This window comes from Palaemon carinicauda, chromosome 14 (genome assembly GCF_036898095.1).
Source record: "Palaemon carinicauda isolate YSFRI2023 chromosome 14, ASM3689809v2, whole genome shotgun sequence".
Lineage (NCBI taxonomy): Eukaryota > Metazoa > Arthropoda > Malacostraca > Decapoda > Palaemonidae > Palaemon > Palaemon carinicauda.
Genome location: NC_090738.1, coordinates 68823305 through 68843304, shown reverse-complemented (window position 1 = coordinate 68843304; position 20000 = coordinate 68823305).

Below are 20000 nucleotides of genomic sequence, written 5' to 3'. Positions count from 1 at the left end.
AACGTCAATGAAGTTCAAAATCAAAAACAAACAAATAGTGCTTCAAATAACTCTGTTCCTGGGCCGTCTACCCAGAACTGGCAAGGTCAGACTAATTTTCAGAATGTGCAGAGCAAAGCAAATACCACATAATTAACTCCAATAGGGAAGAGAGTGATGTTGGGTCATTCGTATCAACATCAGTAGTATCAAATAATCCATTTAATGTTTTATCAGATCGTTGTGAGGCAATAGATTTTCCTATGAAACACACGGCCGAATCAAATAAATCAGTGCAGGCCCCCGTATATTTGCAACAAATTTACACAATAATAAGCCAAAATGAGTTACGACCAACATTATATGCTATAAATTTAGAACAGAGATACTTTATATTATTTTTTGACTCTAGTAGTCCACGTAATATCATGGATTTGAGGACTCATCATTTGTTATTTTTGAACTTCCCTATAGAGAAGTCCGTAGTAAGGCTCACGGGTATAGGAAATAATGAATTAAATGTAATAGGCGTAACTCATGTTCAGTACAAGGTCGGTAAGCGCACGTTTGCTGTAATTATAGGATACCCGTCTATGGGCAATCAAAACATTATATTAGCCCCTGCTAAGCATGGCGTGTATATCAAAGGAAAATTCTATAAGTCTTCTAATACCTTAAAATCAGTTTTGGATAAAAAGGAGACGACAAATAAAGCAGTAACGTACGTTGAAGAACCAATAACTTGTCTCATTAATAAAGAAATAATATACGCGACCCAACAGAATTCTCGTTCACCCGTAATATCATATAGCACGTAATCTATCGAGCCGAACGTAACTTCGAATATATTAGTGTGAGTAAAGAAAACATTACCCAGATCTGAAATATTAATCCTTTCCCACACTTTGAAAAATAACGGATTGTCCGTCACACAAGCAATTTATACAGTCAGCTTACAACAACAATGTAATATTGAAGTCTGTAGACATTTAAATACCACTTTAGTAATTCACAAAAATCAACATATCTTGAATGTAGAAGTTTATAAACATCGTATTCTTACCGTCGCTGAAATTAATCACGCTCAATCAGTTGCGGATGAATCCCTTTTGCAATCTATTAAAAATATAATCAATAAAGAAATTCAAGAAGAGGAAATTAGGCAGAATTTTTTTGGACTTTTAACCGAATATCATGATGTTTTATCCACTACGGATGGATCCTTAGGAAAAACAGATGTTATCGAACATCAAATAAGGTTAAAAGACAAGCAGAAAATTATCTATGTACCCTCGTACAGACTCCCAATGAAATTCCAGAATGAGATAAATGATGAAGTAGGTAAAATGGTAGAAGAAGTAGTCATTAGGAAATCGAACAGCCCTTATAATTTTCCATTAATAGTTGTACCGAAAAAAGATCGAACATGGCGTATCTGCGTAGACTTCCGTCGCTTAAATGAGGAAATGATCCCTGATCAATTCCCAGTGCCATGTACTGACGATATTTTATCTTTGTTAAGTCAGAATAATCATTTTACCAGTTTGCACTTACTTAAAGGCTTTCACCAGATATCATTAGAAGATGTTAGTATCCCATACACTGCCTTCAGCACAGGCAGGGGACATGGATTTTTGCGTATGCCTTTTGGTTTACGTTGTGCTCCCATAACATTTACTAGAATAATTAACATAGTGTTTAGAGACTTGCTAGGGGATATATTGCAGGCCTATATGGACGACCTTGTAATCTTTTCTAATACCTTAGAAGAACATCTACGTAAACTGGAACTAGTACTACAGAGACTAAGACAGCTTAACTTAAGGGTAAAGATTAGTATGTGTGAATTCTTCAGAACAGAATTAGTCTATTTAGGTTTTACGGTGTCTAGCCAAGGTCTTAGAGTAGTCCATGATAAGGTGTCGGCTATCCGGAACTTTCAGATACCTACTAATGTCAAGGGAATACAGCAATTTCTGGGGTGTAGTGGATATTACAGGCGTTTCATACGCAGTTATTCAATAATAGCCGATCCCCTAACTGATCTTACGAAGAAGGGCGTAGATTTCATAGTGTCTGAGCAGCATCAACAGGTGTTTAATACCTTGAAAGATGAACTGTGTAGTTCTCCTGTCTTAGAATTTCCTGACTTCGGTAAGGAATTCTTCATTGCAACAGACGCACTGACCAAGGAGTAGGTGGGGTATTGCTTCAGCAATATGACAAACAGTTTTTCCGAATAGCTTTTTATTCACGTAAACTGAGAACTTCCGAAAGTAAGTATGCAGTAATAGACAAGGAAGGGCTAGCCATTGTTAATTCACTAGTGCATTCTATGTTCATATATACGGTTATCCTGTCAAGGTTCTTACTGATCATAAACCCCTAACCGACTTCTTCAAAGGATTTAGTGACAGCCTCAAACGAACTCGGTGGCATTTGATCATCCAAGACTTTGGCGCGAGGATCGGGTATTTACCAGGGAAAGCAAATATCATTGTTGATGCATTATCACGCAACCTCGTGTCATCTTGTACGGACCCATTAGTTGAATTAATAGATATATCAACATCCATGCCTATTGTTAAAACTGTATCTGAAGAGGAAGATCTGGGCTGGAGCACTGAATTATTACAGACTGAGCAAAGAAAAGATCAGAAATTAGAAAAAATCATAAATTCTTTGAAAGGAAATCCTAAGGAAAATGAATACATAAAGTATACACAGCAGAATTATATAATCAAGGACAATATTCTGTGTAGATCCGTGACAAAGAAAACCCGCAATTCACCACATTTGACTAACGACCAGGTAGTCGTACCAATCTCACTTATATCCACTGTCCTAAATTGGTTGCATGCAAATCCATTGCATGGACACCCGGGGTTCTCCATAATGTCACAGAAAGCCAAATCATTGTTTTATTGGCATGCAATGCTTACGGATATAAAAAAACACATAGCTAATTGTCGCACTTGTCAAGAAAACAGAGGGCACACAAAAAAACCTGTCAGCCTAGTTGCTTATCCCTTGCCCAATCAACCCTTTGAAAGAATACATTTAGATTTATTAACAGGATTTTACGAGTCAGACAGAGGAAATAAGCACCTCTTAGAAACTGTAGATGCTTTGACTCTATATACAGAACTGATAGCGCTTAAAACTAAAACTGCGATTGATTGCGCTAAGAAGTTTTGCGAGTGTTACATCTGTAAACATGGAATTCCACACATGATAATCTCACACTCGGGTGCATAATTTGATAATCATTTCCTTAACTCATTGTGTGAATTCCTTAGCTTGAAGAAAATCAATACCATGATCTATCACCCAGAGTCGAATGGGCTAGTGGAAAGAGCGAATAGCAAGGTTTTAAACATATTAAGATTAACACTAGGGGGATCAGACCCCATCTAGGATATTGCAATACCTGCTGTACTAAGTACTCTGAATCACTCATATCATGAATCAATCAAAATCTCGCCGCACTAGGCATTGTATGGTACCCCAGTTAGAACACCTTTCCATGTATTAACGCTTACAACTAATTTATCAAATAATTTAAAGGAAGTTATAAATGCAAGCAAAGGTCATTCTGATATCCTTCGAAAGAATTTAGAAGAATCACAAATCATAATGAAAAGGAATCATGATAAAATAGCGAAGCCAACTAAAACATATACCGTGGGTGATAATGTATACATACAGGTAAATGTACAAAAAGGACTCAATTATAAACTAACACCTAAGTTTGAAGGCCCATTTAAAATTTTGGAAACATTAACGGCCAATAGATTTAGAGTTCAAAACGTATCCCAACCCACTGATGAGAGAATTGTATCATTGTCTCACATAAGAAATTAAAATAAGAGAGAAGGAAGTGAGGGAATTCTTTTTCTTATCTATGAAACTTGTATGATATTTGTATGTTAACATTTCTTTTTCTTCTTAATACAGGAGTAATTACATATATTTTTCTCATTGTAGGTTTCCAACATGAAGTTTTTATTATTAGGAGCGACATTGTTCGGTCAGAAATTTTTCTCGTGTGGGAAGAGCCCTAAAACTAAAAGTATAGATTTTAGATATAGCACTATAGTAAAGAGAACAGAAGATGTTTTTATTACAGCTAGCAATATAGTTATAGAAGTAAACATGCAAGCTATTTTTCTCCCAGAGAATGACGTCACTAGCTTAAAGAGTGACATTTCAAGGTTTGCTGCTTCATTAAATGAGATACATAAAAGACATTTTCCTTATATTACAGAGAGTTCACTTGCACCGACACTAAGAGTAGCAGAAATGCTATCCCAAGACTTGCAAAATAAGACTTACGAGGCAGAATCTTTGGCTCGTGACCTTCTGATGTGGACAGTAAGACACACTAACCTTGAAAGACGTAACTCGTTTATTTGTGCTGCACTAAACATCTTCGGATCTGTTGCAAGTTTAGGCATTGGGATTTCAAATTGTCTTAAAATTAGTAATCAAAATAAGAAAATTGACTTTTTACAACATGAAAACGAATTAGTTTTATCAGAACTAAGGAATCAGTTAACATCAATTAATCAAATTATGAGTTTGGTGAAAGAACATTCTAGCTGGCAACATTAACATATTATAATTCAAAAATAGATCATATCCATACTAAAATTGCACATTTCATTGAGAAATCAAAAGACAATGTGGAAGCTATTACATTAGCAACTGAAGGTGTTTTATCACCACAGCTGTTGCCAATAAAAGACTTAACGTTAATTTTGGAGAACAGACCGGAGAAAATAGGTTATGTTCCTTTGTTAGACGCCCATAGGTTAGAATTTTATTATAGCCTAATTACAGGATCATGATTACAGTTCCCTTTGATTCTTCCGATGCCTGGTAATCATACAAAATATAACCATTCCCAACTTTCATGACGAATAACTCAAGTCCAGTAATATCCAGTTTAACAGGACACGTATTGATTTCCCCTGATAAGGAAACACAGACGGTCATTAAAGACTTAGATAAATTAACTCACTGTTCAGAGGCAATGAATAAGAAAGTATGTACAGCTGACTCCTTTGAATTCCATAAAAAATCAATGGATTCATGCGAGTTAGGTATAGTGCTAAACGGTGCTCTCTCCCATACATATGAAAATTGTCTGAAAAAACTTTATCCTTTTGACGATAATAAGTTCAATTGCAGATTGAACAACGGCTCGTGGATACGATATGGCAAGACCGGCTTCAATGTATCATGCTCGGACGGATCCACATCCTATTCCTAGATCTTCGTTGCAGAAGATGGTTGCATCGGTACGTCCACAAATTACACGGTCCAAGGAATTAACACTATCATCAGGGAAAGGGCCCACTTCGTGAATTTCACATGGACCACTACAATCCCATCCTTACCTCTCCCATACAACGCACGAGTGGCTAATCGGTTGATGAAACTAGCCGAGATGGACCACCCGTCACCGACTTATGCAGATCTTCGTTTCTACGTGTTGCTAGCATCAATCAGCGTTACGGTGATGATATTTAGGGCCGTTAACATCTTTGTTTAGCGCAGGTTAAGGCAAAGACAGGTGGAGCTCAAGAGGAACATTTTGCCATGTCCAGACAACACTCCATATTTTATGAAAACTTTTCAATTTAGAACCGTTTGAAATTTGCCATTTCATTCACTCGAAGGAGTAAAATTGTCCGGAATCGTGAAGTGCATGAAAAGCGGTTAGTACGCTAGTAATAAGTAGTTGAAGAGACTCTAGGACATTTGCATTTTGAAAACATTAAAAAAAAAAAAACGTTTTTTGGGCACCTAATAAAATATATAAGCCCTCTTTGTTAAAATAAAAGTATCTATTGGGCATCCAATGAAATATATAATTCCCATATATAAATATATAGGTGTATATATATCTTTATATATATATATATATATATATATATATATATATATATATATATATATATATATATATATATATATATATATATATATATATATATATATATATATATATATATATATATATATATATATATATATATATATATATATACATATATATATGTATATATACATATATATATGTATATATATATATATATATATATATATATATATATATATATATATATATATATATATATATATATATGAAACCGTGGTGCGTGTACGCACCAGGAATTTTTTTTTTGTTTGTGCACTGAAATTATATCTTTACCAAGGAAACAAATATTCTTTATTAGTTACCGTATTATAATAATCTGTATTTTTCACAAAGGTGGCAACTATTCTTTAACAAGTTACCGAATCATATGTAAATCAGTTTTTTTTTGGGTGGGGGGGTACCACATAATCATTTGCTAGCAATATACCATATATAGAACTGCATTTTCCATGGATTTTTCTTTATTTTTGTCAATATCCGTTAGGTATGTATTTCTTTTAAATGTACCTATATGAAAATTCATCCTTAATCACTTATTTATGGCTAAAATAAAAAGGAAAAGAAATATATATATATATATATATATATATATATATATATATATATATATATATATATATATATATATATATATATATATATATGTATGTATATATATATATATATATTTATATATATATATATATATATATATATATATATATATATATATATATATATATATATATATATATATATATTTATATATATATATATACATATATATATATATATATATATATATATATATATATATATATATATATATATATATATATATATATATATATATATATATATATATATATATATGTATATATATATCCAGTCTCACTCCTAGAAAATATATTTTTAACGTAATTTTAGTTATTCAAATATTTGAAGGTAGCTGTCCGAGCTAATGTAATATATACATAATAAACCCATGACCCAAGGGATCATTGGAGAAGTTAGGAGTGTGTGAACGTCAAGTCATAACAGGATGCGAAAGTCAAGACCAAGCTAAATCATTGCATAAGTAACATTTTGTGTGAAGAGTAAACACAACACAAGCATCCCGTGAGAAACAGTTGACTTATTTCATCTTTGCACGGAACCAGATGGCTTCCGATAATAATCTTGTGTAATCATATTTGTAATAAATGCTGAGATAACTCATACGACTTTATCATCGAAACTTATATTTTTGTCAGTTTTATTTTCAATTGTCATACGGAATGGTCATCCGACCAAACTATCCATACTCCTGTGATGGAGCTACTAATAAACTGTTTTAAAGTTAACTTAACTAGACTTTTTCAGAAGAAGTAACCTACAAATCCACCAAATCTATATCACATTGAAGAGACATGAGATAGAACACTAATGTCTGTTTACAACAGTACCACTTCAACATATATATATACTGTATATATATATATATATATATATATATATATATATATATATATATATATATATATATATATATATATATATATATATATATATATATATATACATATATATATATATATATATATATATATATATATATATATATATATATATATATATACATATTTACTTATATTATATGTACGATATTATTCATGTATATATATGTATATATATATATATATATATATATATATATATATATATATATATATATATATATATATATATATATATATATATATATGTATGTATATATATATGTATAAATATATATATATATATATATATATATATATATATATATGTATATATATATGTATATATATATATATATATATATATATATATATATATATATATATATATATATATATATATATATATATATATATATATATGTATATATATATATATATATATATATATATATATATATATATATATATATATATAAATATATATATATATATATATATATATATGTATATATATATATATATATATATATATATATATATATATATATATATATATATATATATATATATATATATATATATATATATATTAAGGAAGAAACGATCAAAAACATAGCAGCAAGTTCGCGTAGCATATCATCGAGAAAGTTTATAGAGATAACTGAAAATACTTGCTCTCAGCTCCCTCGTGTGCATGTACTTTCAAAGATTATTCAAAAGTGCTGACAAAAAGCACTCTAGATTTCCTGCTAATCAAGTGGCTGGACATGGATTTGAAATCACTGATGAATAAGGTAAACTTGATAATGGCAAACAGTTTCTAAGATATGATTCAGGCATAGAAGATCATCAGAGAATTCTAATATTTGCATTATAATGAGCTTGCGAAGATATATCATCATATTGTCATTAGGCATGTGATGGCACATTCAGAATTTTACAAGAACAGTGTTATTAACTATTTTGCCTTAATGTACAAGTTAATGGTAAATGTTTCCCACGGGTCTTTGCATGCTGCCAAATAAAACCAGACAGACATATGAATCAGTTTTCAAGCAATTGAAAATTATGCAACTTAATGTAGATCCAATTGATCTCATGGCATATTTTGAAGTTGTGATTCATAAGTCATTTAATTAACCATTCCTTAATTCATCTATCATTGCATGTTTTTTTTTTTTTTTTTATCTGCGGCATTCCATATTTAGAAAAAAAAATTGATCCAGGTCTGAAATAAAAATATAACAAAGACACTGAACGTCTCAAAAGATTGGTAACTGGATATGAGTCAACGAGGAAAACAGTTTTTGAAGAATCTGTCATATAATTTGCACCAGTTTAATTCTTTTCTTTTTTTTAAATCATGCATTATTTGACATATGTTACTAATAAAATTATCGACTTTTATTTGCTTTCTTAGTTTTACTTCAGATGTTATTTCTTACATTTCTTACCTTTAATACTCAAAGAATATATTATCAGACACTTCCATTTAATTATAATTTTTTAAATAGTTATTTTCAATGCTATAGTTTCGAGCTTGATAATTAATTTTTATAAACAATAAGGAAAAAGAGGTCCTTACAAAGTTCGATTTTTTATTGAGGAAGTTATGAATTGGCTAAGGTTTTTTCTTTTTTCTTTTATGGATTGAAACGATTTAAAATTGGACCAAATGTCGTTGGACCAAAAGTCCCTCACACGAAAAAACATTGGACAAAAAGGCGTGGACGAAGTGTCGTCGGACGAAGTGACATCGGACGAAAAGTCGGTACATGATATATATACATACATACTTATATATGTATATCAATCAATCAATCAATCAATCAATCAACTTTATTTCGTACACTTAATATACATAGATAACTACAATTCTTTTTAATATACATAAGTAGGAAAAACATATTTTTTAGCTACAAAGGCAATAATAAGGAATAAACAATATAATTTTAAAAATGCTATAGAATCGTAAAAAATTCATAATGTAAAATTTTGAGATGACAATTTATATTCATAAAAACACTATTTCTATTTTAGAATAAAAAAAAAAAGGAAATATTAGAGATAAAAATATAACCTCATCATTTGTCAGCAGATATAAACGATATAGAATAAGTTTAAAATAGATAAATAAGTAAGTAAATTTAGAATGGCTTTTTGAACTATGAACTAGTTTTATCAATAAAAAGATTGGGTTTCTGAATATATTGAACATCTCCACCTTCTAAAAGGACAAAAAGTCATATAATGCATAAGATACAAAATCATATAAAATTATCCAAAAAAAAAAAATGTGCATTCAAAGATCCCAACAAATTCACTATGACAAAGATATAAACCAAAATCTACATACTAGTATGTACAACTCATAGCCACATCAACTATATTTTTTTTCTTTCTTTCTTTTTTTTTGATACATGATATCCCCTATAAATGACCAACTTCAGTTCCCGAGCGAACATCATGCCTCTGCACCCAGTGAAGACGAGACCCTATACAATCGATGTCATTTTCAAAAAAATCAACACTATACACTCCCCCAAGGCAAGTTAACAATGAACAAAAAATCTCACCGTCTCGTAGAAAACTCATACCAAGTCGAAGAATATGATTTGAAGTTTTAAAAAGTCTTTTAAAATACCTGGCTTGCACATACAAAACATGAGGTCTTAACAGTAGCTTATTGCACATATCAGCCACATCACGACTACTTGTACATATAGGCAGCCCAACCATCTTCTTTAATGCTTTAAAATAAGCTACTTCAAACCCTTTAAAAATCTGCTTTCTGAATATTTTGCCAATATTCCAAACAGATAGTCCATAATCAGGATTACAATACGAATTAAAAAGGTATAAAAACACTTCAATAGATATATTATTAAAATTTTGAAAAAGCCAATTAGATTTAGAATAAAAAAAATTTAGCCTGACTTTGACATCCGAAATATCCAATAAGTCATTTACAATGTGAAAACCTAAATATTTATAACCCTCCACTACTTCCAACTCATCATCTCCAAGAGTTACCTTCACTGGGTTTGAAGCCAAACCCGCCCTTTTGAATATCATACATTTTGTTTTATTTGTGTTTATAATAAGTTTCACCTTTTCAATTTTTCCTTTTAAATTTTCATATAATAGGCTTAGATTATCTTTGGTATCAGCCAACAAAACAATGTCATCAGCATAGGCTATGATGTTCACTCGTAATACACCCAATTTGCATCCTTTATCTATTTTCACAATTTCTTCCAAAATATGGTCAATATACAATTTAAATAGAAAAGGAGAAAGTATACCTCCCTGTCTAACACCAGTATCTATATAAAAATATTTCCCTTTATTTCCATTCCATAAAACTCGTGCTCTTTGGTTTCTCAGGTAATTCATTAGAAGGAGAACAATATCTGGTGGTACATTTCTTTTAATCATTATATCACCCAACAAGAAATGATTAACAGTATCAAAAGCCCTAGAAAGGTCGATGAACAGGCCAAAAGCTTTTTCACCCATTCTTGTGTATTTGTTTATTATTTCCTTAAAAAGTAAGCATGCATCACTAGTGGAAGTTCCCTCCTTAAACCCAAACTGCAATGAATTAAAACTAATTTTATCTTCCATAACATCTAAAAGATGCATTTCAAAGAGTTTCAAGATAAGTGACGACTGCATCACCGGACGGTAGTTCGATGATTCAGAAACATTTCCTTTTAGGTCCTTTATTGTAGGATTAATATCCCCGCCAAGTAATTCCAGAGGGAAGTAACAATGACCATAACAGGCGTTCATAAAATCACACAACAAACTCAAAAACTGATCACTACCCCTTTTCAATAAAATAGCATGAATTCCGTCATGACCAATTCCATTTTTAAGTTTTTTAATCAACCTTTTTGACGTATCTAATGATATCTTAATGTTGAATTTTCTGTTATTTATCCAATATTCATTTAATTTCAATAATAGCTCATTTTCTGGGAGTTCATTTGAACTGTTTAAATCAAACGATAGAAATTTATTACTAAAAATCTGTATTATATTTTCTATATTATTTTCCCCATCAATTATTTCTGATTGTTTCGCTTTGTTATTCTTTTTCCCTACATCCCCCCAGAATTGTTTCATATCTTTGTCCTCAAATTTTTCTTGAATCGATAAAGACCTCTCAGCAAATTCATTTCTCTTACATTCATTTAAAGATCGCCAGGTTCTTCGCCAAATGACTTGGGTTTCTACCTACCATAGATGTTAAACGGGAAAAACTTTTTTTTTTTTTTATCTTGTGGATAAAACATGATTATATTAGTTTGAATATTCTAACACTTATTAAAAATCTGTAGTAAATTTATCTTGAAATATTATCTAAAACCTTTTTTTTAACATATTTATAGATTTTTGTATAATAATACTTATGTATTACTTCGGGTTTTATCTAGCACATGCATTTTCTCCTGTAGATGAAAGATGAATATATTATTTTTAATATCTTAAGGTCTATTTTAGAATATAAAGAGAATTTTCTTGATTATCTGTATTTGGAAAAGAACAAAAACTTCTGATTATGCAACTATTCAAGAGTTTCATAAAGGGAAGTAATTGAGGCCTATGTTTAAAAGATTATTGTTTCAAAATATGAATTAGAAGACTCTAAGTTTGTATCCCTATATTCACTTATGAATCATGATATGGATACAGACTCCTTTTATATTAGCAAATATTTGGAAACAGGACTAATCTCTAATAACTATGAAAATATGAATGAAAATAGAGATAGAAAAACGTCATTACGAAGATGTTTTCCTCCATGCTATACTACTGTAGTCATTTAAAATAAACCTCTCATGTTTTGTCGTGGAATATATAATGTCCTGGTCCTAAATCCCGTCCGGTATTCTCTGGGTTGGGTCCTGCATCTGATGTCACCATTCTCTCCAGAGATTCCTATCCAATCCCATATGTGCCAGCTGCTGAAATATCTTGCCTCTATTTGCTTTCTTGAAGGTTTTCATCCATGAATCTCTTGGTGGTCCTCTCAGTCTATTCCCGGCCACTCATCCATGCAGCACTAGCTTTGGCCATCTGTCCTGCTCCATCCTCTATACATGGCCAAACCATCTCCTCTGAATATCCTCTACTCTAATCAGAATTGTGTCCTCAACACCAGCCATCTCTCCCACTCTCTCGTTCGTAATTCTGTCCTCCCATCTTACACCACAGATTCTTCTCAGACATTTCATTTCAAAGACTAATAACTTTTTCTCTTTTCTCTTGTACCAACCGTGTTTCACACAATTGTACATAATTCCTTTTGTATATATTATGCTCGTATCTTCGCTCCTCCCTCGCACTAAAACGAACATGAAAATTCCTGTCTGGTTTTTCCTCTATGATATTGTCTGTCTTGTGAACTTGTCATGTCCTGTTGCCTTGAAGTTTTGTATATAAGGAGAGTGTTCCACAACAATATAACTCAGTTGATTGCATCCTGCCTTTGACTCACAACCCTTCTCTCGGCTCGTCACATTGGTGACCCCGGAAGTCGACTCGCTCCCACCGCCTTCCACCCCCACCTCCCTCGCCCCTCCATCGTTGGTAATATGACAGAGGCGGACTCTACCCCAGCAGTTGGCACTGCGGCCGCTCCATTGAAACTTTCACCGTTCGCTAGCGGAGAAGCGTTCGCTTGGTTTCAACGCGCTGAAGTCCACTTTCGTATCAGGGGCGTGACTCGCTCAACCACCAAAGCGGATTATGTTCTCGCGGCGATACCCGAGGACACCTTCCCAGAAATATCCGACTGGCTTTGTGAACAAGGAGACACCCCAATAGCGTATGATTACCTCAAATCATACCTTTTGCAGCAGTACTTGCCGTCGCCAGCCGCCCGTATAGCAAAGCTTTTTCAGCTCTCGCAACAACCGTTGGGGGACCAAAGGGCTTCGCTTGCCCTCAGGGAAATGACCAGTATCGCTCGCCTTCAACCTGCCGCAGACGGCTCTCCTCGTGAGGTGAACCTACTCCGTGCCCTTTGGATACGCTGTTTACCTGAACCTGTGCGCGCTGCCATACCCGATGTCGATAGTTTACCCATAAAGGACTTGATGACCAAAGCCGACGCCCTTATGGACAGCCACTTCAAGACCTCCATCAACGCCTCCACTCCTGACGACGAGGATGCCTATTCAACGTACATCGAAGCTGACATGAATGCCGTAGGACATACACGCCTACCCCGTGACGTGCCGAAACGGCGACAAAGCCGCCCACCACCCACCAATCGCTCGCGCCCCAACGAACGACTTCTACAGCCACATACTACCTCCCATCCGCCGCAGTTTTGCTACTACCACTTCAGATTCGGGGCAACCGCGAAGAAATGCGCCCAAGATTGTCAGTGGCCAAAAAACGTGTAAGTAGGCCATCGCTTGTGGCGGTGGCCTCCCATGTTTCTAATCTTTTCTTTTTACAGGATGCAGGAACGGGCGTGCGATTTTTGGTAGACACGGGTACATGTCGTCTCTTTTGCCAAGGAAACTCTTCAAGGCACAACGTAGTCTGTCTACATCTGCCGACGTCCGCTTGGTAGCTGCCAACGGATCTGCGATACCCACCTACGGTTACGAGAGCCTCACATTATCGTTCGGAAACGGTAAATTCAATTGGAAGTTTCTCGTTGCTGACGTCACAATGCCAATCCTCGGTGCGGATTTTCTCTCTCATTTCCACCTTCTGGTCGATGTCGCCCACCGACGATTGGTCAATGCAGACTCGTACTTGTCTACACCTCTTCAACCCACCCCCTCTAACCTCGCTCTCCACATCAGCGCACCCACGGATGCCTACGCCCACCTCCTCACGTCGTACCCGGAATTTTCCGTCCAGAACTTCGCCAAACGCCCACGGTTCCTGCCAAGCACGGTATTTATCACCATATCAAGACGACGGGACCCCCAGTCTTCGCAAAATTCAGACGTCTGTCACCGGAACGATTGGCAGCCGCCAAACAGACGTTCGCCGAAATGGAGAAAATGGGCCTTTGCCAAAAGGCCTCCAGCCCATGGTCGTCACCCTTACACATCGTTCTGAAGAAAGACTGCTCCCTCCGTCCGTGCGGGGATTACAGGCGCCTGAACATGCAAACAGAACCGGATCACTACCCCCTCCCAAACATTGCCGATGTAACCTCCTACCTGCACAAAGCAAAGGTTTTCACTACGCTCGACCTCCTGAAGGGGTATTATCAGGTGCCTATGAACCCAGAAGACATCCCCAAGACCACCATCACCACTCCGTTTGGCACATACACCTTCAATTACTCTTGTTTTGGCCTTCGTAATGCTGGGGCAACGTTTCAACGTCTCATGGATGGCATCTTAGGGGACCTCCCTTTCTGTGTATGTTATGTGGACGACATACTTGTGTTCTCCTCCTCAAAAGAGGAACACCTCCGTCACCTGCGCATCGTGTTCGACCGCCTGCAATAAAATGGCCTTGTAGTCCGGTACGACAAGTGTACCTTTGGCGCCAACGAAGCGTCGTTCTTAGGGCACCGTATCACTCCTGAAGGAGTCCATCCCCTCCCTGAGAAGGTAGCAGCCGTTCAGAATTTCCCCACGCCCTCGACCGTCAAAGCTCTGCAGGAATTCTTGGGCATGATCAACTATTATCACCGTTTTCTGCCAGCCATTGCCGCCACTCTTGCTCCCCTCTACGCCTCCCTCAAGGGCAAGCCAAAGGACTTGAAGTGGGGTCTCCTTCAAGAAGCGGCCTTCTGCAATGCAAAGAAGGCCCTATCAACTGCTGCGGCTCTCACTTTTCCAATCCCACACGCCCCTCTCCTTCTCTCCACCGATGCCAGCGACGTCGTTATTGGTGCAGTACTCGAGCAGGTGGTCAAAGGCTCGCCCCGCCCATTGGACTTCTTCAGCAGAAAACTGTCCAAGGCAGAATCGGGTTATTCTACCTTCGATCGAGAATTGCTGGCGGTGCACTTGGCTGTCCGTCACTTTCGCCATTTCTTAGAAGGTACACCCTTTGTCATTCGCACAGACCAAATTCCTCTGGTGCACGCCCTCACTCGACAGTCTGACGCCTGGTCCGCCCGTCAACGCCGACATCTCTCCGTCGTGGCTGAATACAATTGCACCCTCCAATACGTCCCTGGGAAAATGAATCCCGTTGCCGATGCCCTGTTAAGAAACACGTTGGCTGCCGTTCAACTGGGATTGGATTACAATGCCCTGACTGAAGCCCAACGACAGGATCCAGAGTATCAAGCTTGTAGGACATCCTGCACGTCCCTCCGTTGGGAGGATTTTCCCCTCGAAAACTCCAACACCACCCTCCTCTGTGACGTCAGTACTGGTAGACCGCGACCTTGGATTCCTGCTCCCATGCGCCGACAGGTGTTTGATTTCATCCACGGCCTTTCACATCCTTCGTGCCGTTCTACTGCACAGCTGCTGAAGGCAAAGTTCATTTGACACGGCATTTCTAAGGATGCTAAGGATTGGGTCCGTGCCTGTACTTCTTGCCAAACTTCCAAAGTACATCAACACACGGATTCAGGAGTGGGCACCTTTCCTCAACCTCAGCGTCGTTTCGCCCACATTCACGTCGACGTTGTAGGCCCCCTACCCACATCACAAGGACATCGTTACCTGTTTACCGTCATCGACCGCTCCACTCGTTGGCCTGAAGCCATTCCCATGGAAACTGCAACGTCCGCCTCATGTACATCTGCCTTACTCTCTGGATGGATTTCAAGATTCGGTATCCCTGAGCATATTACTTCTGACAGGGGAACCACTTTCACCTCTCAATTATGGACGTCATTAGCGAATCTCCTGGGCATCACCCTACATCAGACAACGGCCCACAACCCCGCTGCCAATGGAATGGTTGAACGTTTTCATCGCTCCCTCAAAGCAGCTTTGATGTCCCGCTGCAAGGATTCAAACTGGTTTACTCAGCTTCCCTGGGTCCTCCTTGGACTAAGGACCACTCCTAAATACGCCCTCGACGTCTCGGCAGCCGAAATGGTGTATGGCGACCCGTTGGTCGTCCCTGCCGAGTTTTTTCCTTCTACAACCTCCTCCGACGATCTCCAGCGCATACGTCACGTCGTGGGAAAATTTACTCCGTGCCGCCAGACTTACAAGCCCCCAGCGAAGCATCACATACCAACGGACTTGCACTCTGCAACGCACGTCTTCCTGCGCAACGACACCAGCAAGCCACCGTTAACGCCCCCTTACACGGGACCTTTCCTTGTGATCCGACGCAGTCCGAAAGCATTCCTCCTAAACATTCGGGGCAAAGAAGACTGGGTCTCCATTGATCGTCTGAAACCTGCTTATCTTCTGCCAGATGACCCGCCTACAGTTCGCCTCTCTAGATCAGGGCGCCCTATTTAACATGTACAGTATGTCATTTTTAGGGGGGGAGCCATGTACCAACCGTGTTTCACACAATTGTACATAATTCCTTTTGTATATATTATGCTTGTATCTTCTCTCCTCCCTCGCACTAAAACGAACATGAAAATTCCTGTCTGGTTTTTCCTCTGTGATATTGTCTGTCTTGTGAACTTGTCATGTCCTGTTGCCTTGAGGTTTTATATATAAGGAGAGTGTTCCACAATAATATAACTCAGTTGATTGCATCCTGCCTTTGACTCACAACCCTTCTCTCGGCTCGTCACACTCTTTTTCAGTACCCAGCATTCAGCACCGTATATCACAGTGGGGATTACTATTGCTCTTAACAGTCTAATTTTCAACTTAATGGATATATTTTTATCTTTCCAGATTCTTCTTAGCCTTCCAAATGCTATCTGGCCACTTGAGATTCGGTCTTGAATTGCTTTTTCCATCTTTCCATCTGCTGTCAAAAACTCTCCCAAATATTTAAACTCATTGACTTGTTTCACTTCTCCCTCTGATAGCTATATTTCTAAGGCCTCTCTTTGGCGTCCAGTTTTCATACGTTTGGTTTTCTCTCTATTGATCACTAATTCATATCTATTGCACTGCTCCTCCATCCTTCTCAACACTATCTGAAGTTCCTTCTTCGTTTCTGCTAAAAACACTATGTCGTCTGCATATCTCATGTTAGATATTTTTGTCCCTCCTATATCTATGCCACCCTCATAATCTCCAAGTGCCATTCTCATTACCCATTCCAATTATAGGTTGAAGAGGTGTGGTGATAGTGGGCAACCCTGTATAACCCCACCAGTTGTTATGAACTCGTCTGTCAAACACTTTCCTTTTCTTACTCTAGCTGATGTCCTTTCATACAATCTCCAGATGGTTTCCAGTATTTTTGGTTCTAATCCTAATCATTCCTTCCCTCCATATGGAATCAAAACCTTGCCTGAAGTCAATAGATACACAATACAGATCTTTTTCTTTCTCCCAAAAATTTTCTATGATTTGTGAGAAGGTGAATACATGATCGATTGTTCCTCTACCCGGCCTAAATCCTGCTTGCCCCTATTCTACTTTGTATAATGTATGTGTACGAAATGAAGTCTATTAGCGAATATACGAGACTTTCATCTTAGAGTTAAAAATTGTATATGAATGTATTATATCTTGATGGAGGTCATCCTGTCATACTGTTAGAAATGTCCTTTTCAAGATTGATATATCCAATAAGGTGGATATCGTCTTGAACTGATTTAATGCAAATATAAGTGTCAGTGTCTCGCTCATGCTAGATAGTTATGAGCATTGAATTGTTTATATGAAAATGGTCATGATATGCATATGATTTGATATATTATTACTCTTTGTGTTATAGAACAGAATAGTTTAGTTTCAATTTAGATGAAAGTTTTTTCTCATTTGTAATTCTAGAAAAATAAAGAAAAACACAAAAATTACATTCATACGACAACTTTTTATTCAATATACTGTATATAAACACGTTTATATATAATATTGTTATATTTTCTTCATTTAAATAGCCATATCGCTAAACTCAGCCATTGCCAAAAACAGTAACAGTATATGGAGGCAAATTCTACACTACATGAAAATAGTTTTTATGTTATTGTTATATTATTGCATAGTTGACTTTTTTTCCGAAATATTTTTCATTCAATGCAATAAGTAAAACATTTCTAGTGAAGGAATTCCAAAATTACCACCAAAATACCATTTTATCTTCTTTAAAGGACTTGGTTTCTCTTATAGAAATCCTTATCTATAACCATTGGCTTTGTGACGCCCACTCGGCGTCACTCTGTCGTTTGTCTCAGAGATAGAAATAGATGGCGGCCTCTTTTTTCCTCCTCTCTGAGACATAACCTACTGTGATATATCGCTCCTCCTTCTGCACCAAGCAAGATTTCTCCGAGAGATTTATAACACACTGAAGTTTGGAAAGTCTAAATAATATTGCTAAGAAAGAAATCGGTAGCGAAGTGTGAAATTCTTTTCTTTTGATGAGAATGAATAAAAAAGAATATGTTCATATCCATATTCTGATCAGATAATGAGGTAGCTTCGATATATTAAATATCATAATATCTTTATCGACGATGGTAAAAGGATAGTAGATGGAACATTCAAGTGATTATTTATTGTTAGATGGATGCTTATTGTATCAAAGAAAGTTATAATTAATAAATTTTATTTAGGATAATTCGATTACACGCAGAAACATCACCATTTCGTACCCTTTAGCATCTTTATGTACTGAGTCCATAATGAATTAATTTCGAAATTCATCGTTAATGAATATATAAAAACAAAATAAAAATTAAAATATTACGAAAACTATCCATGAAGTTACTGGGGGCCATTCATTGAAAAATCGCGAAAATAATCTTCAATAAACCCCAAGAAAATTTCTTTTGTATTCCATAAGCTACATTTTACTCTATTCCAAAATGGTATTAAAAAATACTTGATTGATCCTATGTCGATTCCTAATATTTCTCCTCTGTAGATCCTCCCTCAAAAGTACATTAACTCGCCTCAGTTCTGCTTTTCTACAAATAAATTGTAACTGGTCTCTATAATATCCGGAATGGTGTAATAAATCCCGAAATCCCTAAGAAATATTTGAGAGTCGGTCGGTTTTAGGTGAAGTCATTTGTCTTTATGATACGATACACTAATTAGTATTTAGGGGAAAGACACAGAGACAAACAAAGGACAGTAGAATTTGACTAATAGGGAATTTATATATATATATATATATATATATATATATATATATATATATATATATATATATATATATATATATTAGTATATATATATATATATATATATATATATATATATATATATATATATATATATATATATATATATATGTATATATATATATATATATATATATATATATATATATATATATATATATATATATATATATATATATATATATATATACATGCATATAAATAGACAGATAATTTTGTGAATACATTGATATCTTTGTATATACATAAAAAATAGGTAAAGTCATCTAGATTAGTATTTAGAGTGAGAGTGAGTGATAGATAGACAGATACACATAAACATTCACAGACAAACAGAAAGTAACATGGACATTCAGGCAGACAAGCAGGAAATTAGACACTCATATACTGC